Raw genomic sequence first — 23,373 nt, 5'->3', positions numbered from 1 at the left:
ACGTGTTTGATAAGCCCTTACAAGATGAGGAAGAAGATATGGATGAACCCGACTTCTGTCTTTCTAGAAATGATCCTCTAGAATTGGAAACTGAGGATAATAAGATTGAATGAATAAATGAAGAGCTTGATCATTCTTCAAATGACAAAAAGAAGAAAACTAAAGTTATAGTTGATGATACTATAGGTTTGTTTCAAGATAAGGATCCTCAATCGAATGTTATAGATTATATTACTATAATATTGAATCCAAATCAAGGTAATGAGTCTGAAGTTATACCTGACTCAACTACAAAACCACAATTGGATTCAGAGGGAACATCCTTAAACTCCGAGTCAAATGATGTTGGATCAAGTTCAAAAAATGAAGAACCTAGTGCTTGAACACTATGGAAATACAAGAGTTCACATTCTATGGAAAGCATTCTAGGTAACATTAAAAAGGGTGTTCAAACGCGACGATCCTTGAGTAATTTCTGCTCCTTCTATTCGTTTCTATCCATAATAGAACCAACGAATATTAAGGAAGCTTTCAAAGAATCTGATTGGATTATTGTAACACTACGATTTTCCTAAGCTGGTACTCGGCCGAGTATGGCCTACTCGGTTCAGTAAGGGGTGTCGTGTTTCCTGGAAAGTTTACTGCCCAGGAATACTCGGCCGAGTATGTGGAATACTTGACCGAGTAGAGGGTACTCGGCCGAGTATACCACATACTCGACCGAGTATCCGGTCTGACGGAGATTATTTTCGCGGTTTGATTAAAATGATTAGGAAATATAAATAGCGTGTTAAGCAGTTTCTAATCAATTCTATAACATTATTTTACAAAACCTAACGACGCTCTAAAATTATCTAATCATCTTAATCTCTTCCTAAGCCAAGCGCGATCGATTGTGAGCTTTTGGATCTCGTTGTCCGTGTCGTCTATGTTAGTAAGTCTCTGGTATTTCTAATCAGTTTATTATATTTATTGTTTGAATTGTGCAAACCCTAATTTGGTTAATTTGGGGGGAATGGTTTATAGTGATGGTATGTGATTATTTGTTGTTGTAGGTGACAATGTGGTATTTGTTATGCATTTGTATGATTGATTGCAGCGTGGCAGATTGCGAAAAGGTAGGGTTTCCCTACTCGGTTTACTGTTAATTGATTTAAGACTATATTGTGATTGTTGTAATTGATATTGTGATTATCTGTTGATCTTGGAGTTGGAGTTGGGTGTTGGAGTTGTGATGGTTGTTGATGATGTTCGCGAGGTGCGTCCTCGGCTGAGTAGAGTCACTTGCGAGAGTGGTTTCACGCCCTAGTTTTGCCCTCTGTGGAACCCGCCACTGGAGGGGATGTGCACATTAATAGACAGGGTTATCGCTCGTTGATGAGCGGGGCTTAGGTGGGGATTGACTGTGGTCCCCCACTGGTAACGAGGATTACCTTTTGCGATGGGTAATCTGACAGGACTACACACTTTGGTGTGTAGTTGGTTACTGTGTGTGGTCAAGAGACCGGAGATGGATGATGGTCATCGTTTATCTTTTGTACTTGTCTTACTTTGATTATTCAGTAACTGGCCCTGTTGTTGTTTTATAAAATCTGTGGTGATCCATTCGGGGATGGTGAGCAGATTGTGATAGGTGATGCAGTTCTTTAACTATGGGACAGTCATAGGGAGTCATCACTCTAGTCTAGCTTCCGCCGTCAAGAGACTTAGTTTCCATTTATAGTTGTTAGACTTTCACCGTTGTACTTTGGCTTTTGGTTTTGGAGAACATGTAAACTTTATTCATTATGCTTTAATAATTGTGTTTGGATTGTTAACTTTAATATACTAACCTCGGGCAACCGAGATGGTAACAGTCTCTCATGCTAAGGTGGTCCTTGGTAAGGCACCGTGGTATGTGGGGGTGTTACCATGTGGTATCAGAGCGACGATTCTGGAAACTAAAACTAATGAATACAATGAACTTAGGGAGTAAATAAAATGAACCCGAGGAGAGTTGTTTGGAGCTACCGCAAAGACTTGGGAGACGTCTTGAAGTCACATTCAGGCCCTTACGATCTTTAAATGGTCACAAGGGGGATTTTTAGGAACTGTTGTATGTCGATACATGCATGTGTAGTACTTGTAACTTGAATTTTGTGTAATGGTTGGATGAAATGGTGAAAGTGATGGAACATGGTAGTATATGAAAGGTGGATTGTGAATTCGTATATGATAGATCTTGAGCATGAAGTATGTTGAGCATGTTACCTGTTTAGTACGATCTTGAGCTTGAAGTATGGTAGTGGTACATGTGTATATGAACATGATGATGTTAATGTTTGGTTGTTGGTAGTAGCATGTGATTACGGTCATACGTCTTTATACATGAATGTTGTGTTTAATTTTCATGTGGGTATGATAAAGGTTCACCAATGTACTGGTTTTCTTGAAGTATTGGGTCGTTATTGTTTTCTTTATTCATGTTTAAGTTGTTTTGTTAAGAAAAATTGATTTGTAAGAAAACTGATTATGGAAGGGTTGTCTTAAAACTGTCATAAGTCGAGTTCTAGAAACGATATTCCTGTCATTCCAATTGGAGGTGATAGCTTGTCTTCTTACGATTCTAACGATAGGTCACACACCCAAAATGACCAAGTAAAGAGTGAAATATGACTATTTTACGAAAACTAAACGATGCCGAGAACTGTGTTGGTACTCGATCGAGTAAAGTAATACTCGACCGAGTAAGGGCTACTCGGCCGAGTATTTCCAATACTCAACCGAGCTGCGACAATTAGGTTAGCTTCTGGAGTCGAAAACTCGGCCGAGTAATATAGTTACTCGACCGAGTATCCTATACTCGACCTAGTATGTCATGTACTCGACCGAGTACCTCAGTGGGCGGTCATTTTGAGTCGGTTGCTATGTTGTTACATTTGTTTTGAGTCGGTGGCTATGTTCTTACATTTTTATTGAGTCGTGGGGTTTGTGTACACGTATGTTTTGGGTCTTAAAGCATTCTTTATGTTTGTGACGGTCTTGATACGTAAGTTACCAGCTACTATGATGAGGAGAATGTCGGCTTATAAAGGATATGTGTTGGGTAGAGAGGACATGAGTATAAGGGATTTTGATGGATAGTTGAAAGAATAAGTGAAGATAGAGCGGTAATGTAAATTCGAGGAATGTTAGAAACAAAAGTTGACATGAGGGATGTGAAAATCATGGTAACTTAGGATATATAGTGATTTCTAAAGAAAGATGATTATGACGATGTTGGGTAAGGAGATAAAAATGGTGTCTAAAGAGCTTAGTTCGAGGGATGCCGCAATAAGGATTTGTAGATAGTAGTTGTGATGGAGATTTATATTACTAGAAGGTGAGCCTAGTGTATAATCATTTGGGAGGTCACGGGATGAAGTGAAGCTTGGTTATCTAGGACTATTAAAAGAAGATGTAATGGATTAAGGAGAAATCATTGAGTGGGTGGATCTATCAGTGGAGAGTATGAGTGAAAAGTGTGATGATAAGGATTGTTGATAAGAAATGAATGAGAAATAATAACATAGACTAATATAATTTGATCTTGGAAGTAATAGAAAGAGAAGGATGATGGTAAGTTGCGTGAATGTTAACAAGGATTAGAAGACATGAAAGTCAGGCAACATGGACTGGTGTGATGCTACCATGAGGGCATGAGTTAGAGGAGTGTGTATATAAATTACAGGACGACTTGTCATACCCGAGTTTGAGGATTTAATGGAGTGGGAAGTTGGTAGAGTGTTTGTACGGTAGGAGACTATGGTGGTGAGGTAGATGATTATATAATCAAGGATAAAGGTGGATAGTTGTTGAGGTAAATTTTGTTGATGGACTTAATGTTCGTTATTTGGAATGATAACCAAAGAGAGGAGACAGATTGTTATATTAAGAAGTGATAGGGAGAGAGTAGTCGCATGAAGGATGGTGGTGTTGTAGTATTGTCTAGTGGTTAAGGATGATGTTAAATAGGGAAGTTAGTCATTCTAAAAGGTTGTGCTTGTGGAGGCCTGATTGGTATGTATGGATATGAGGGAGTGCAAGGTGTGGATATGGGAGGTGTTCATTGGTAGTTGGGTACGGATGATATGGTTATGTTCGCCGAGTGGTGATAATTGTGTGGATGGGAAGATATGTTATGAAGGGCATCTAAGTTAAGTTCGGATGAGGGACATTCATTATTAAGTGGTAACTTACGTGATCAGGATTGGCTAGTTAGATTTTTTTATGGGTCCATGATATGTGTAAAATGTTTGTATGAGTTTCTGACCTCATGATTAATGGTTTGGTGTGATAGTTATAAGTCGTTATATGTTATTCTGTGTAATACGTTTTGTTTTGGTGATTTAATAATGCGGTATTAAGAAAGTTTTCTTTTATCAAGGATGTTGTACTAGGTCAGTCTTATGAGATTGTAAAAGTTGCCATGACTATCGATGTGGTTGTTATGCACTGGGCACGGTAATTTGTGTTGTGATATGAGTATTTTCGTGTTGTCATAGATTATTGTTCGTTTACTGTTGTTTTCTGTCAGTGTCAGTCGGGTCATATAGACCGTTGTTTTGTGTCCCGATGTTTCTTACCAGTGTCGGCTTCAGAGTGAGAATAGAGTATGATATGAAAGAGAGTTAAGTATGGTTCTGTTATTGTCATGGTATAGTAATATTCTGTTAATGGGACACAGTTATGAGTGGTTGTTAGAGTACTTTTAATCTTGCTTTAGATAAGGTATTGTTGGACATAGTTGTGGCAAGAGAATTATGGAACATGTGTGGTATCGAACTGGAACTACGGGTGGTTTATAACTTCTTTTATTAGGACCTAGTATTATGTTGAGTTATGAAGGAGTTTTACGGCAATAAACATGAGAACTTGAGGATCTAGCGTGAGTGTGTGTAACAATTGTGGATCGTGAGTTACGATTGTGGGAATAAGTGCATGTATAAAGAAGTATGTCATTTGGCGGTAATGTTGAAGAGATGGAGTAGTGGTTATACTGAGGATTTTATGATAAAGGTTAGATGGAGTGCAGAATAATTGGAGGCACGGGAACTGTTAGAAAAAGAGAGCTCTGGATATAGGAATGGTTGTAGGTGTTGAGGTTATAGTGGGTTATTGTTGACATGCGGTGGTAATGAAGATTATGGGAGGTATAGCAAAGGACCTAGAATTAGTAAGTTACGAGGACGTAACATTTATCTTAAGAGAAGTAGGATGCGACAAGAGAGATTGATGGTCATACAGGTTACAGCTGGAAGTTTGAGTGTGTGTGGAAAAAGAATGGATTTGTTTGATGGTCGATTTCGTTACAGGTAATGGGTGTGCTTGTAGTAGTATGATGTTTAAGAGGGTGGGTAAACTTCGATAGTGTTAACGGATTGGGTGAGGATGTTTATGTGTGTGAGTAAACTTCGAGGACGAAGTTCGTTTTAAGGGTGGTAGAATGTAACACCCAGTTTTGGTGGTTGATCTTGTTTCGTGGTTTATCTTGGTACTAAGTTCACTAGTGAGCGTTATGGACGTAAGCCAGAGTCGGCAACAATTAGGATATAGGTATTTGATGGTATTATGGAGTTAGGTGAGTTATTCTACGGTTGATGTTGTGTTCTAAGTGGCGTGCTTTAGATAGGCGTTGTTAAGAGAGCTAGCGTCGAGAATGTAGGATGAGAGTTGAGTGATGTTGGTTGGCTGAGTGGTATGTGTGTTTGCATTGTTTTGTGTATGGTATGAACTTCGGGGACGATGTTCTTTTTATGGAGGGAAGATTGTAACACTACGGTTTTCCTAAGCTGGTACTCGGCTGAGTAAAGGATGTCGTGTTTCCAGGGAAGGTAACTGCCCAGGAATACTCGGCCGAGTATATGGAATGCTCGACCGAGTAGAGGGTACTCGGCCGAGTATACCACATACTCGACCGAGTATCCGGTGTGACGGAGATTATTGCTGCGGTTTGATTAAAATGATTAGGGAAGTATAAATAGCGTGTTAAGCAGTTTCTAATCAGTTCTATAACATTATTTTACAAAACCTAACGACACTATAAACTTCTCTAATCATATTAATCTCTTCCTAAGACAAGGGTGATCGATTGTGAGCTTTTGGATCTCGTTGTCTGTGTCGTCTATGTTAGTAAGTCTCTGGTATTTCTAATCAGTTTATTATTGTTATTCTTGGAATTGTGCAAACCCTAATTTGGTTAATTTGGGGGAATGGTTTATAGTGATGGTATGTGATTATTTGTTGTTGTAGGTGACGATGTATTTGTTATGCATTTGTATGATTGATTGCGGCGTAGCGGAATACGAAAAGGTAGGGTTTCCCTACTCGGTTTACTGTTAATTGATTTAAGACTATATTGTGATTGTTGTAATTGATATTGTGATAATCTGTTGATCTTGGAGTTGGGTATTGGAGTTGTGATGGTTGTTGGTGATGTTCCCGAGGAGCGTCCTCGGCTGAGTGGGGTCATTTGCAGGAGTGCCTTCACACCCTAGTTTCGCCCTCTGTGGAACCCGCCACAGCAGGGGATATGCACATTAATGGACAGGGTTATCGCTCGTTGTTAAGCGGGGCTTAAGTGGGGATTAGCTGCGATCCCCCACTGGTGGCAAGGATTACCTGTTGCGATGGGTAATCTGGCAGGGCTACATACTTTGGTGTGTAGTCTGTTACTGTGTGTGGTCGGGAGACCGGAGATGGATGATGGTCATCGTTTATCTTTTGTAGTTTTCTTACTTTGAATATTCAGTAACTGATCTCGTTGTTGTTTTATAAAATCTGTGGTGATCCATTCGGGGATGGTGCGCAGATTGTGACAGGTGATGCAGTTCTTTAACTATAGGGCAGTCATGGGGAGTCATCACTCGAGTCTAGCTTCCGCCGTCAAGAGACTTAGTTTTCATTTATAGTTGTTAGACTTTCACTTTTGTACTTTGGCTTTTGGTTTTGGAGAACATGTAAACTTTATTAATTATACCCTAATAATTATGTTTGGATTATTAACTTTGATATACTAACCTCGGGCAACCGAGATGGTAACAGTCTCTCATGCTAGGGTGGTCTTTGGTAAGGCACCTTGGTATATGTGGGGGTGTTACAATTATAGCTATGCAAGAAGAGCTTCAAAAATTCGAACGGAATAAAGTTTGGCACTTAGTTCCTACACCCAAGGATCGATCTGTTATTGGAACTAGATGGGTGTTTAGAAATAAACTAGATGATGCTGGGGTCATAGTTCGAAATAAGGCAAGATCGGTGGTACAAGGTTATAATCAACAAGACGGAATAGATTATGACAAGACCTTTGCACCTGTGGATCGTTTTGAAGCTATTAGACTCTTAATAGCATTTGCAGCTTATAAGGGAATGAAGCTCTTCCAAATGGATGTCAAGACAGCGTTTCTAAATAGGTATCTACAAGAAGAAGTCTTCGTAGAACAACCTCCTGGATTTAAGGACAACAAATTTGAAGAACATGTCTTTAAATTAGATAAGGCCTTGTATAGATTGAAGCAAGCACGAAGGGCCTGGTATGACAGATTATCAAAACTTCTACTTGACGGTGGATTTAAGAGAGGAACTGTGGATAAAACCATATTCCTAAATTCCAAGGATTCTAACCCTCTGGTTGTTTAAATCTACTTCGACGATATTATTTTTGGATCAATCAACCGCAATCTACACAAATATTTTTCGCAATTAATGACTTCCGAATTTGAGATGAGTATGATAAGAGAATTCAAATTCTTCCTAGGTCTGCAAATTCAACAAACTGAGGAAGGCATCAAAATTCATCAACGAAAATATATTAAGGAATTAATTAGAAAGTTAGGAATGGAAAATTCCCATGCTATGTCAACTCCAATGGTCGCTGACAAGAAATTAACTTTAGATGAATACAATGAGTCTGTTGATGAAACAACTTACCGAGAAATGATTGGGTTATTGCTATATTTAACTGGAAGTAGACCAGATATCATGTTCAGGGTATGCGTTTGTGCGAGATATCAATCATCTCCCAAAGAGTCGCATATGAAGGCCGTAAAAAGAATCTTACGATATCTTATTGGCACGTCCAAACTCTATCTATGGTATCCTACGGAATGCCATTTCGATCTTGTCGGATATTCAAATGCCGATTATGAGGATGCTCACTCGACAGGAAAAGTACATCAGGTGTTGCCACATTTGTTGGACATTGCATTATTACTTGGGGTTTAAAGAAGCAGAATTCAGTTGCTCTTTCAACAGCAGAAGCCGAATATATTACAGCAGGGCTGGTATGTACTCAATTATTGTGGCTTAAGCAACAGTTATGTGATTATGGTGTTGACGTAGGTTGTATTCCTATTTTATGCGATAATACGTGTGCTATTATTATTTTCAAAAACCCCGTGCAACGCTCGCGTAACAAGCACATTGAAATTAGACACCATTTCATACCTGACCATGTTGAAAAGGGGAATATAAAACTCGAATTTTGTAGTACTGAAAAACAATGGGCAGACATTTTGACAAAGTCTTTAGCTAGAGGACGTTTTGAGACTTTACGGTTGGGAATTGGTTTAATCGGTGGCACCTAAGCTTCTATACATGTTTAATCTCTTAATGATTGATTAGTACGAGATAAGATTGTATGACTGTGTCCGTATATCTCGTTGCATGACTATTTACGTTTTATAGATATTTATTTATCGTATATATTTTATCTGTATTTAAGTCTTTATGGTCCATACAAACTCATTCTGATAACAATTTAATATACACCAAATCTCTTATTTACCAAATTCTATCAAAAATCTTTTCCACAATTCCTTCATACCATATCTCATCCAATATTTCTTATGCGTTATATTTGCCATATCTATACAAAATCTTTTATACATTATTTTCCTAATTTGTGTAAACAACAAACTCCCTAATCCTACCCTAGATTCCCACCTATACCCTATATCTACTCCCTCTAAAACCGTGTGCCGTGGTCCAATTACCACAACTTGCATTCACTTTTACTTTACCAAATTTACACACAATCTCCATCGTCATCATTCAATCTCTCAACCATGTCACCTCCACATGCAACCACTCGTTCCTTAACCCGAAACCAACACCAACCACAACCACAACCATGCAATCAACCACAACCACCATCATCTCATCAATTTAATTCCTCTACCTTTACTCCAACCACCCAACATCCATCATCACCTTCCTCTCTGTTTCGTGGTCGGGATAAGTCGGTCTCCGTGGGAAAATGATGACGGCTCAATAAGGGGAAGAATAAGGTTGTAGTAGAAGATGTTGAAGAAGATAATAAACCCGAGGTTGTTATTCGGGATAGGATTTCAAGGACTCTATTTCGAGAGCCTTCGAAGAGCGCAACCAAAGCCAGTTTAAACCGTGTTCGCATGACAAAGGGCGAAAGCATCTTGGTTTCTTGGATTTTACAGTACTCCATTCATGGTGGAAGGTGTTATCCTAAATCTTGGTTGTCTCAAATTCCGTCTTTAAAGTTCTTTGTGGATTTTCTTGATTTTCATGGGTGTAGTGATGTTAGTCGTTTCTTGGGTCCTACATACCCGATTGAAGTTGTTCACTTTTTTGCTTCAGTGAAAGTCAAAGGGGGAGTGTTGCATGCAGTTGTTAATGGTGTCGACATCACCGTCACCATTAACGACTTTTGTTCGGCTTTCTAGGTTCCTCGTGATGGAACCGAGATAAACCCAAGTCAAGAATGGTCTAATGTGGCTGATGATAAACAGTTGATAAGTAAGAGGTATTTTGATGGGGTTGCTTCCGAAAATAGCAACATCTTGGTTCGCCCTCTTTCTCCCAAACTTAAGTTATTTTTGAACTTTTCATGGAACACAATCGTTCCAAGAAGGGGAGGACGGGACAAGGTGTCGAGCTATGAAGCTATTATCTTGTATTTATGGTTAGATGGTCGGAAAGTCAATTTGGGTAGTCTTGTGTTTAATCGGATTGTTCAAACTAGCATTACCATAACTAAAGAGAAGCATTGTACTACTCTTGATCCACCTTACGGTATGTGGATTTCGAGGTTACTAGAAATTAAGCATTTTTTGAGTCGGGAAAGCCACAATGTCACTGCTAAGGATGGTATGTATGACCGTGTGATAAAATTAATGGGTCTCGGTTTTGAAGGACCCGAGTTGGTCTTTGCTAAGGGCAATGACAAGGGTGTCAATGAGGTTGGGATGGCGGCTATGGAAGCAAAGTTGGATGTGTTTATGGTGTCTATTATGGCAAAATTAGAGGAGTACACCACAGCCTTGGCTAAGGCTATGTCTCGTGTTGGGCAGTCATGGTCCTCGGGTGACGGGTTGGATGATGGTCGGGTTTGTTCTTGGATGGAGGACATTAACGAAAGGCTTCAGGGTTTAGAAATGGGATTGGTAACTATCCGTGAGGAAGCCTTTCAGCATGGTGATCGTCTTTCCTTTCTTACTAGTCAAGGGGGTGCTTTGGTGAAACACGGGAAAGCTATGAAAGCGTATCAAGAAATCACTTTGGAGGCAATCAAGGCCTTGTCTTTGATGGTCCTTAACTTCGAAACAAGCCTCAATGCCCAAGCTACTCTTGTGCGAAGTTGTTTTGATCGTCTTGATTCTTTGGAATTCCGTACTCGTACCGACTATTTTAATCCTTACAAAACCCGTCACCCTTAGCCCTGTCTTGCCCCTCCTCTATTTTCGGCTTTCCTCTAATTGCCTAGCCTTATTTTATTTTCCTTTGGTGTATTTTGCCTTTCTAAACTAGCTTTCTTTTCAGCCCATTTTAGCATACTACTTGTGGCTTGGCCCGGTAGTTCTAAACATGTTATTTCATTCGGCCCATTAGGCTTTAAAACATGTTCCTTTGGTTTGTATGCTATTATATTTTCGTAAGTGCTTATGGGTATTGATGCGTATCTTTTATATGATGTTTTACACCTTATTTTACACGCATTTCAGAGCTCAATTATGTAGCTTAAAGCTACTATTTGCCCCATTTCGTCTACTTTCGTATTTTTATGTAATATTGCATATTTATGCGGAAATGAGTATATATTGAGCTAAATCCGTTCCCGAGTATCTTGCATTGCATTTGACGAGAAGTATTTACTTAAGGAACGAGCTTGGTGCGCATTTTGAGGCCTGAAAGATAATTTTATAAAGAATTAGAAGCGGAGTATCAGCTAAAGCAGTCGATCGACTGGCCTCCATGGTCGATCGACCAACCCACGACTTACAGAAGCTATTGTTCAGCGATGACCAGTCGATCGACCGGCTGCTATAGTCGATCGACCATACCGCTAATCTGCGTGAATTAATAGAACGAGATTTCCAAAGCCCGTTGTGTATTAGGTTTAGGAAAGAGTGTTACGTTATATTCCTATATAATGTAACCTGACATTATTCAGTGATCATCAAGTCTTTTATCAGAAAACTTTAGGGAAATACTAGGGTTTGCATTTAAGTTTAGTTATTCAATACAATCGGAATTGGCTTTACTTTCTTTCGTATTTTCGGTTCCCTCCTATTCCATTCAGTATTCTTCTGCTCTTATTTCAGTTTTATTACTCTACTTGTTCATAGATATAGAATTGCTAGATTAGTTTCCCTTAGCCGAAATTATCGTTTTAGGTTATTTGTTTGTTTAATTATTTCAATCATAAATTCAGTAGTTTTATTCCTTAATCTTAATATTGTTTTCGTTATAGTCATGAGTAGCTAAATACCCTGTGTTAGGATGTAGGGAATCTGTAGAAGTAGGCGGCAATAGAATAGGAGACCTGAAATCGCGCCACGGTCGATCGACCGCACACCCTGGTCGATCGACTGGCCTCGTGAGGTTTTGCTTCGTTTTAATTAATTTAATTTCCATATTTGACGAATCGAGTGCACGCGACTAGTTAAATGCCTAGGATTTGACCGACTCATTAAAGATCGAAAGATACGGAAGGGAGATAGCCTACCTAATTAAGACGACTAAATTAATAAGATCGAGAGATGAGTTAATTTAGCCTTTTTAGTCACCTTTCAGGACGAAAGTTAGTATTAGTGATATTAGGGACCTGTAGCGAGATCGAAAGATGCTACCTGTAAGAATGGACCGAGAGGACTTCTTATTTTCCCGTCTCACGTGTTCGTTTTAGACCTACCTAGTATACTGTCGCCGAAACTATAGTGAACCTACCATCTTAGCACCCTTTTAATATTTGTTTTCATCCGTTTATTTAGTTTACTTTTCTTTTATTGTCTTTAGCTATAGACCAAATCAAATCAAACCCCCACACTTGTTACTTTAAAGACTAAAATTAGACAACTATTGATTGCATCGCCTCCCTGTGGTTCGACCCTGTTACCACTAGCTTCTGTTAGTTTTAATAAGTATTATAAATATTATCTTTGGTGCACACAACGACAGGCATCAAATTTTGGCGCCGTTGCCGGGGAGGCAATTGTTTAAAATTTTTAGTTGTTTTTATTTTTAGTCTTTCTATTAGTTTTAGGGACATCTGTTCCTTAAACTATTCTCATATTCTACTTGTAGTCTCTTCTTATGCGCAGGTCACAGGGTGGTGAATTACTACCGTTCAATCCTGAGATTGAGAAGACTTTGCGTGAGTTGAGACGATCATCTAGAGTATTGCCGACAGAGGAAAAGCTGAGTACTCTGTCTAGTTACTACGAGAATGCTTTATTTGAGGAGGATCCACCTTCATCTCCTGTTTATACTTTATCAACTGAGACCGTCACATCTCCAAACATGGCTGAAGAAGCAAGTATAGCCAGTCACTCTGAGCCGACAGCTGAGAATCTCTATAAGGGATTCGCATTACCAGGGACGGACAGAAAATTCGAGCCGAAACCGTCCTATATCAACTTGGTTGAGAGAAACCAATTTGGGGGAGCTGCGAATGAAGATGCAGCTAAGCATATGAAGACTTTCATTGATTATTGTTGTTCCATACCCCCACCAACCGGTGTGACCCAGGACCAGGTGAAGGAGTCTATGTTCATATTCTCTCTTCGTGATGCTGCAAGGGAGTGGTACCGAGATCTGGATAGAGTTGCTAACGGGATCACTAATTGGAAGTCGCTGGCCCTGGAATTCTACAAGAAATATTTCTCTGCCTCGAAGACAAATGCTGTTAGAGCTCAGATCACGAGCTTTAAACAGGGTCCCGACGAGAATTTTCATGAAGCATGGGTCCGTTTCAAGAAGCTGGTGCGAACTATTCCGCACCATGGGTTTGAGAAATGGAGCCTATGCAATCAATTCTATAATGGGCTTTATGACGATCAGAGGGCTATCTTGGATGCGGCAGCAAATGGTAGATTCCAGGAGAATGTTGGAGAGACAAAGGGGTGGAAGATTATTGATGATTTGGCCACCCATAAAGCTGAGTATGGAAATTCCAGGGGAAATCAAAGGAGAAGTGCCGAATCCCCTTCTGTAGCTGCATTAGAAGCTCTCACGGCGAGATTTGACAAGTACGAGTTGGGAGGAGCTTCAAAAGGAGGGATCTATCATGTGAATGTTGTTTCAGACAGTCCTTTCGTCTACAAGAGATGTGGAGAAGAAGGACATGTTTCAGACAACTGTCATAATCCCTATGAGTCTTGTGCTGCCTTTCAACATTATAGGCAGACAAACACTTATTTTGAGCCGAATGTCCATCCAAATTTGAGGTGGAGTAGCCAAAATGTCATAAATCCGACTCCACCTCCATAGCAGCTGCAGTAGCAGAATTATGTGCCCCCTTATAAGCACCAGCAGCCATATCAAAAGCCTCTGTATGTTCCCCAGCAGCAACAGCAGTCCCAAGGCTCCGAATTTGCCTAGTTGAAAAATTTGTTGCTGAAAGAGTCTCAAGCTAGAGAGGCCGGGATGTAGATGTTAGAGAGCCAAATCGCTTAATTGGCTAGCAAGCGTGCAACTCGAGCTCCGGGGCATTTACCGTCACAGACGGATCAAAAGGAGACCCTTAATGCTATCACTTTGAGGAGTGGGTCTACCCTTGATGGGCCCGCTATGGTCGAGGAAGCTACGGGAAAAGATGAGGCGGAACCAAGCAAGAAAAATGCAGTGACGAACAATGGAAAGAAAAAGACGTCTGCCAGCTATATCAGTCGATCGACTGACATACCCAGTCGATCGACCAGTCCGCGAAAAATTACAGCTACTGTTCCTGTAAACGTCAGTCGATCGACAGACATTCATGGTCGATCGACTAACATCGCTGCTGATGGGGAGTCTTTTCGTCCTCCATTGCCAAATAACTTGAGGGACCACTTGTTTTGGGGTACGACTACTCCGAAAATATTGAGGCAAGACCCAAATGCTGATGGGTCAGTTCTGGTTCCGAAATATGACCCGATGACAATTTATGGTTCATTTTTGAGACGGTCTGAAGAAGGGTCAAGCTACAACAAGGAGAAGGTAGTTGATTTTCAGCCTAAGTCCACCGATGCCGGCATGAGAGACCTAGAGGAGAGGGCTAAGTTACTTCTTTCAGCCCCTATCCCGGAGAGATTCTTTGCACGACGAAGGAACAGGTATCGTTTAATAAATTTGAAAATGTTATTCGTAGCTTAAACGTACAAGTTCCTTTTCTTGAGTTAGGCAATCAAGTGCCTGCATACATGAAATTTATGAAGCAACTCTTATCTAAAATGAAGTCACTTGAAACTGTGCATTCTGTCGCACTAACTGAGGAGTTATGCTCTTATCTGACCCATACTACACCCCATAAGCTAGAAGACCCAGGTAGTTTTTCAGTCCCATGTAGTATTGCCACCTTTTCTATTGAGAAGGCCTTGTGTGACCTAGGAGCCAGTATTAGTGTCATGCCTTTGAGTCTTGCTAGGAAGTTGAAATTAACTAGGTTTGCAGTTACCAACATGATAGTACAGATGGCTGATCGATCTGCGGTCCAGCCTATAGAAATCTTAGAGGACATTCCTGTGCAAATAGGAAAGTTCTTTTTCCCTGTTGACTTCGTTGTACTAGATATGCCCGAGGATGCCCACATTCCTATCATATTGGGTAGACCATTTATGCACACTGCTGGTGCAGTTATTGATGTTAGTTCACAGACTTTGACCTTCAAGGTGGGGAAGCACTCCATTGTCTTTGCCCAGACAGCTAAGAAGAAGGATCCCATGTGGCCAGTCACTTGTAATACGGTTTCTGAAAAGAAATCTTATTTTGTACTTCATGACATGCCTGTTTCTATGCCTGTTTCTGCTATAACACCTCTGCCCCAGATTGGGAGCAAATTGGAGGAAGATTCTTTTGTTTTGGATATTGCAGGAGCTGGTTTGGGGAAGGAAGAGCCGCATGTTGCTCCAGCTGTGAAGGAGCCAATCGTTCAAAGAGGCGGTCTAGGATGTCTAGCTATGGCACTGATGAGGAGCCTGATGAGGATCCAGTCAAAGTGACGGAGTCCGACTTGGATTCTGATGAGCCAGAAGAGGTCATTGATTGGAGAGATGCTAAAGCTGTTGAGCCGTTGAGTTCTGCGGATGTTGGAGTTGAGGAGAGTGCAGCTGAGAAGATAGCACTGTAGAGGCTACTTCTTGTAGCCAGAAGCCGAGCAAGTGGGCCATTACGTGGTCATTCTTGATCAACTATTAGTTGATCAAGACGTTTACAAAACCATTCATTTTGTTGCTTTTGGACCTTTTTAGTGCTTTTGTGTGCGCGAGACTCCGCATTTTAATTAGTTTGTTTAGGATTTTATACAATTTACACCGTTACTTTGGGTTTTGCGCAATTTTTGGCGCGTTATTGTGTGTATTTGCAGGTTTATAGATCTTGATAGCTCAATTTATTGAGCTAATTCGAAGAAATCAGAAGTTACAGCAAGTTTTCAGTCGATCGACCGGCCTGTGTGGTCGATCGACTGAGCTGCGACTTCCAGGAGCTTCTGTTCCTGTTCACCTTGGTCGATCGACTGGGTGATGTGGTCGATCAACCATAATTCGCTGCTGTACCTGTTTTCGATCATTCCCCTGCTGTGTTTGGTCGATTTGCGGAGTTGAGGGAGTCTTTTCTCCACTTTATTCTCCGTTTCGTTTCTGTTTTCTTCCGTTTCTTTATTTTACACATAATGTTGCGTTTCATAAATTGTTTTCTCGTTTTTTGCGCGGTATTTTCTGTCTTTTCAGGTACTTACGGTAGCACTGCTGGCTACTGAAACCTCCTAGCTCACGCTAGTTTGTGGAGGTTTCCTTTTGCTGCGCTTAAAGTCTTGTGAGTTCCGAGTCCTTACTTCACGTTTTGTTTGGTTAATTTAACGCAAATTCCCGCCTTCCTTTTATTTGATTATATGATTTTGCACAATAGGGACATTGTGCGATTTGGTTTGGGGAAGGGTTTTTGCGTTGCATTTGCTTGCATTCACGTTTACATTTTGTCTTGCATTGTTGTTTGTTTTCTCTTATATATACCGAAAATTCAAAAAAATTCAAAAAATTGCACGTTTATTTTAGCTTTTAGGTCGAGACGGAACGGTACTATTTCAATGATGACATTGCATTTTCAGCTGTTTTATGCCTTAGCCTTGCTAATTGACATGTTATTAGTAAAATCGTATATGCATAGCCTACGAGTTTTCGTTAATTATTTGCTGGACTTGAGACTTGACTTAGATTTTTGGCAAACTACATCATATTCTGAGGTTTATAGCTTATAACTGGTGACATCTATGACCGGTTTATCTGGGATTGTGAGTAGTTAGTCCTTGCAAGACATGTTACATAAATTTGCATAACTAGGAACTTAATCTGCTTAATTCCTGTATGCATTCGGTTTGTGGTTTGTTGACACATGTGGAAGAGGTTTCCTTTAATCATTTTACCCATAAGCTCCACACTGCTAAAAATTGCCTTTTTGTCCCATTAACTACATCCTACATTTAGCATGCCCTTGTCAAGCTAGTATTTTAGTTTTTCGGATTGTTACTTCGTTTTTGGTAGCTAATGCTCATTTTGAGGTGTTGTTGGGAAATTGAAAAAGGAAGGAAAGAATGAAAAAACAGAATTGAAAAAAAAGAGAAGAAAAATGATTCGAAAAAAAAAAAGAACAAACGCATGTTGTACTTTATAATCCGGTCGATCGACTGCCCAACTTGGCTGATCGACTGAAGCTCGAGAAAAGAAGATTCGCATAATTCAAAGTCTTTATTAAATGGCAATTTTTGCTCCCATGTTGCGTTCATATCGTATGGGGAGTTGATTATATCTTAGATTGTGACATTTGTGCTTGCTATTAGCACCGTTCGATTGAATTTTTGAGCAAGAAGTTGGATGTTGTCATAATTTGGTTCCCTTGGTTACTAGCTTGGCTTTTAACTCTGTTTTTATCCAAATTTGTCTTAGCCTCTTCTTACCCATACCTCACATATCCATATTTACCTCGGCATGTGTCATTGTCATCTGTTTCGTTGGAATGCATATGTACGGTTGTAGAGATTATTTTCATATTAGATTTCAGGCATGTTCTTATAGGTCGTAGTTAGGTGAGAGTCACTACAATATGAATTCTTTCTATCTTCACATATACTCACCTGTATTTATTGAGTGATATGAGCGACCCGTGAGAGTCTGAATTGATAAGTCTCTACAGTTGACGGTTGGGCAGTTTTTAACGACTACATAACTCGTTTGCATGATTCACATTGCTAATTGATTGTTGGTTATTGCATTAAATTGGTTTAGGCTTTACATGCTGCATTTCGCTCTGAGATTAAACTCGTTCCAATTAGGTTTTAGGATCGAGTCTAGTTCTTGCTTGAGGACAAGCAAGGGTTTGGTTTGGGGAAGTTTGATGCGTGTCTTTTATATGATGTTTTACACCCTATTTTACACGCATTTCAGAGCTCAATTATGTAGTTTAAAGCTACTATTTGCCCCATTTTGTCTACTTTCATATTTTTATGTAATTTTGCAGATTTATGCAGAAATGAGTAGATATTGAGCTAAATCCGTCCCCGAGTATCTTGCATTGCATTTGACGTGAAGTATTTACTAAATGAACGAACTTGGTGCACATTTCGAGGCCTGAAAGATAATTTTATGAAGAATTAGAAGCGGACTATCAGCTAAAGCAGTCGATCGACCAACCCACGACTTACAGAAGCTACTGTTCAGCGATGACCAGTCGATCGACCGGCTGCTATGGTCGATCGACCATACCGCTAATCTGCGTGAATTAATAGAACGATATTTCCAAAGCCCGTTGTGTAGTAGGTTTAGGAAAGAGTGTTACGTTATATTCCTATATAACGTAACCTAACATTATTTAGTGATCATCAAGTCTTTTATCAGAACACTTTAGGGAAATACTAGGGTTTGCATTTAATTTTAGTTATTCAATACAATCGGAATTGGCTTTACTTTCTTTCGTATTTTTCGGTTCCCTCCTATTCCATTCCGTATTCTTCTGCTCTTATTTCAGCTTTATTACTCTACTTGTTCATAGATATAGAATTGCTAGATTAGTTTCCCGAAGTCGAAATTATCATTTTATGTTATTTGTTTGTTTAATTATTTCAATCACGAATTCAGTAGTTTTATTCCTTAATCTTAATATTGTTTTCGTTATAGTCATGAGTAGCTAAATACCCTGTGCTAGGATGTAGGGAATCTGTAGAAGTAGGCGGCAATAGAATTGGAGACCTGAAATCGCGCCACGGTCGATCGACCGCACACCCTGGTCGATCGACTGGCCTCGTGAGGTTTTGCTTCGTTTTAAGTAATTTAATTTCCATATTTGACGAATCAAGTGCACGCGACTAGTTAAATGCCTAGAATTTGACCGACCCATTAAAGATCGAAAGATAGGGAAGGGAGATAGCCTACCTAATTAAGACGACTAAATTAATAAGATCGAGAGATGATTTAATTTAGCCTTTTTAGTCACCTTTCAGGACGAAAGTTAGTATTAGTGATATTAGGGACCTGTAGCGAGATCGAAAGATGCTACCTGTAAGAATGGACCGAGAGGACTTCTTATTTTCCAGTCTCACGTGTTCGTTTTAGACCTACCTAGTATACTTCCGCCGAAACTATAGTGAACCGACCATCTTAGCACCCTTTTAATATTTGTTTTCATCCGTTTATTTAGTTTAATTTTCTTTTATTGTCTTTATCTATAGACCAAATCAAATCAAACCCCCACACTTGTTACTTTAAAGACTAAAATTAGACAACTATTGATTGCATCGCCTCCCTGTGGTTCGACCCTGTTACCACTAGCTTCTGTTAGTTTTAATAGGTATTATAAATATTATATTTGGTGCACACAACGACAGGCATCAAGTATTTACGGTTTATCTATTTTTATTAATCGTTCATATCTGTTGTCTCGGCGTATATTATTCTAGTCATTTTATGTTTGTTCTTATCTTTTCGATGATGTCAAGAGGGGGAAAGAACGACCATGGTAAGCATTTTGCCTAAGCTTGCTCCTTGTCAAGACCAATTGTCTCTTAAAGTCCTTAATGTTTTGGTCTTGAACATAATTGTTTGATCTTGTGTTAATCTTTACTTTTAAAGATGACGGTATTATATTGAGGGGGAACTATATACTTATTCACAATTTTAGGAGAGTTGCCATCATCAAAAATGGCGAATTTTTTGAACCTTATGGATATATATGTTTATGTTTTTATGATGTCATAAGTGCTTTATATTCTATATACTCCTTGTGCGTAATTGTTTGTTTAGTCTTTTAGATTTGACTTACTAATCGCAAGCACTAAAGAATTGTGATGGAAGTATACAAGAACATGTTTTAATCAAGCCCTCAATCAAGGATCAAGATACTACAAGTTGTTAAAGTATTATTAAAGCATTCATGAGAAGATGAAGCTTATTTGAAGATTAATCAAGCTTGAATAATGAAGAAGCCTACATTCGAAGATCTCCTAAGAAGATTAGAATAGTTTAGAAGGTTATCTCGTAATGGCAACGTAAGAGTGCACTTCTTAGATTAGTAAAGTTATAGCCTCACAGCTATAACATTACTTATATAAGAGCTCAATGTTATAGCTCTTCTACTATAACATTGAGACGTCAAGTTTATATAATACACGACTAAAATGTTTTTAAAATTGTTTTTAAAGAATATTTTTGTCTCTTTTAAATGTTTTTGCAAGAGTATTTGTTTTGTAAGGAATCCTATATTCATATTAGGTGTAGTTTTATTTTAAGCTTATAATTAGTAATTATGTTGAATCAACTTATGAGTTGAGTCATATTACTAATTAGGATTTCTAATATTACATATTCTTAAACCTTAAATCTAACCTATATCAAGCTAGGGTTTTCACGAAAATCAAGGCCCATGAGCCGTGTTGCTCTCCTGTGAACTTAGCAATATAAGTTGATCATTGTTATGATTTTATTCTCTAGAATTATCTTAACATATCTTTTATATTTAGCATGATATGGGTATATATGATAAAGATTTTTAAAATGGAAAATCTCATCATATCTTAAAGTTGATGGAAAAGATATTAAGAGAATAATTGATAAAATTATCATTTTGTTATTCTCTATTTTCTCTTAAGATTTTAAGGATAGAAATAATAAGATATGATTTGTTTACATATCTTATTTTTCGGCCAACTAGGATTTCGTTGAAACCGTATATATTGCTTCCTCTTGTTCTATAAATACTCTATAGTTTGCAACATTTAAAGTAAGACCTTTGAGCATAATTTTGATTTTATTTTCAAAAGCAAAAACCGTGTTTTAGAGCAAGAAAACCGTTTTGTTTATTTTCGAAAAAGGTCGTGTAATTGATATACTTGTGCATTTGTTCTTTCGTTATCGTTATAAGATAATAGGGCTTAACTGATTTCTTACTCGTACAATAACGTGAACTTTTAGAAGAATCATTAGTGCTTTCTTATTAGCTTAAGTTAGTCACTCGAGTATTTAACAATACTCACTTGATTTACAACTAGGGTTAGTAAATTTGTAGTCCGTAGAAAGGTACTAAATTTATTAATCGAGAATAATGGACGTAGGTTTTGATTTGTGAAACGGAACCACTTCAATTATCCGTGTGTCTCTCTTTCTCTTTCGTTTTATTTACGGTTTGTTTTAATTCGTTAATTAGTTGATTAGTTAAAGTTTCATCAATAAACTTTAAATAATTAATAACATACTTACAATCGAAAATGTAGGCTAAAGTTTTTAATCCTCAATTAACCCCCCCCCCCCCCTCTTGAGTATTTCGGATCGATAAACTCTTCAATCGTGAACTTGAGCGAGCGTGGCAAAAGCTTCTACCTTTGTAGGCTTTTATCCCAATCCTAGCGGTATCTTCCGGGAGTGACCTTCTTTGAATGGTGAAAAGGTGTTGTTCTAGATAGGGTTTAGTGGCATTCCTGGGAAGTTTCCTTGGGATTTGAGTATGTGGTTGACCACTAGGTTAGAAAATGGGTCGAAGTATAGAGGTGCCAATTCATTTTCTACAAGGTTGATGATCTAGAATCCTCCTAACTCGTGCACTGGATCTAACACAACTTGGTTGTTGTACATTTTCTCAATTACCGCTTTGATAGGTGACGCAGTGATCGTCACTACTCGACCATCTAAAGGGATCTTGATCTTTTGATGAAGTGTGGATGTCATAGCTTTGGAAGCGTGAATCCATGGCCTCACTAGGAGTATGTTAAAAGATGCCTTGATGTCTACAATCTGGAAATTAACCTTTATCAATTGGTCTAGTGGCTATAGTAAGATTGATAAGGCCTATCACATTACGCCGCGTCCTATCGTATGCACGAACACCTTGGTTAGTCGGTGTCCAATTCGACTATTTCAAGCCTGGCTTGTAAGCTGTTTTTAGTGATATGACGTTGACTGCAGAGCCATCATCTACTAATGTCATGAGTACCTTCTTTTTCAGACATGTGACTGTGATATATAAGGCTAGATTGTGAGTGACGCCAAAAAGGTGGCAAACCTTCATCCGAGAAAGTAACTGAGTTACTTAGTTAGATTGAGTCCTGTAGGACTACTTCACTAAATCGTCAGGATTAGAGTCACGTGCTATGTTGAGCTTAGCCAATGCTTGTAATAAACCTTCGTGATATGGAAATGAACTAGCAACTAGTTGCCACACTGAAAGATCAACCTTTGTCTTCTGTAGTTGCTTCATTAGGTGGTCACTAATTGAATCTTAATTGTTCTCTGTTCGAGTTGTGACATTCCCATTAGTGGTTGAACTATTTGTTTGTACTGGAGTGACATTTTGATATGGGTGACCAGATCGAGTAAGATGATCTACATCAAGATCTTCTAAGGTTTTTACTAAACGAAGTTCTTTGAGGTTAACATCTTCATCATCGTCTGTCGAAACGCCATTGATAGTATTGAGCCCTCTCAAGCGCAGAATTTCGGATGCTAATCTTCTAATCTTCTTGACCAAATCGTCAACTATCGTGATAACTTCTTGAATTGTAGACTCGTAAGATAGGGTAAAGGCTATTTGTGTGGCTTTTGTTGGAATATGTGTCCTCCGACAATAATGCGAGCACAACTATCGATCATGATGATCACATGTTTAAGTCTCATTTTAAGAATACAACTGGGAAGTAATACTTTACTGTCAACTGGTCCACACATATCGGTAATGATTGGCTGACTAGAGTTTGACATTACTGTCGTGCGACGGTGGTGATCAGTTGATCCCCTTAGGTCATACCTAAAGGGTAACACTCTTAATTGAATATTTAATTGATCGTATGACGATACGGGTTAATTAAATTGCTTAAAATTGACGGACGATTTTGGAAGTAATATTTACGTGTCTCATTGTAATTTGATTAAATAAGATACGGTCTAAGTAATCGAATTGTTTTATTGCTTAGATGAAATTATTGTTTACGGAAACAATTGAACAGAATGAATTGATTATTATAAATACAGAATGTTGTAATTTATGACTCAGGAAGACATTTCGGTACAAGTAATTATGAATTACTAGATTAACTTTATAAGTGACATATTTTATTAATATGTTAATTTTTAATTGTTAAAAATACATTTTATATACCTAATGTCATGAAACATGTTCCATGTGACAAATTGACAAAATAATGTGTAAAATGGATTTTCCGTTTTACACCATATGTGCCGAAATAAGGAGGGAGTATTAGGCTTATTATTGTGTTGATTAAATAAGTGGAAAACAAAATAATTTTACCTAATACATAACCATGCAACCCTAGTTGTTTTTTTGAAGAACACCTTGATCATGCATTGGCCAAAGCCACCCCACCCTACCCGGTTTTCCTAGTGAAAAAGGCCAAGGGTCTTTTGCTCA

This window comes from Silene latifolia, chromosome 10 (genome assembly GCF_048544455.1).
Source record: "Silene latifolia isolate original U9 population chromosome 10, ASM4854445v1, whole genome shotgun sequence".
Lineage (NCBI taxonomy): Eukaryota > Viridiplantae > Streptophyta > Magnoliopsida > Caryophyllales > Caryophyllaceae > Silene > Silene latifolia.
The sequence above is the reverse complement of the archived record's forward strand: the minus strand, read 5'-3'. Positions refer to the sequence as shown.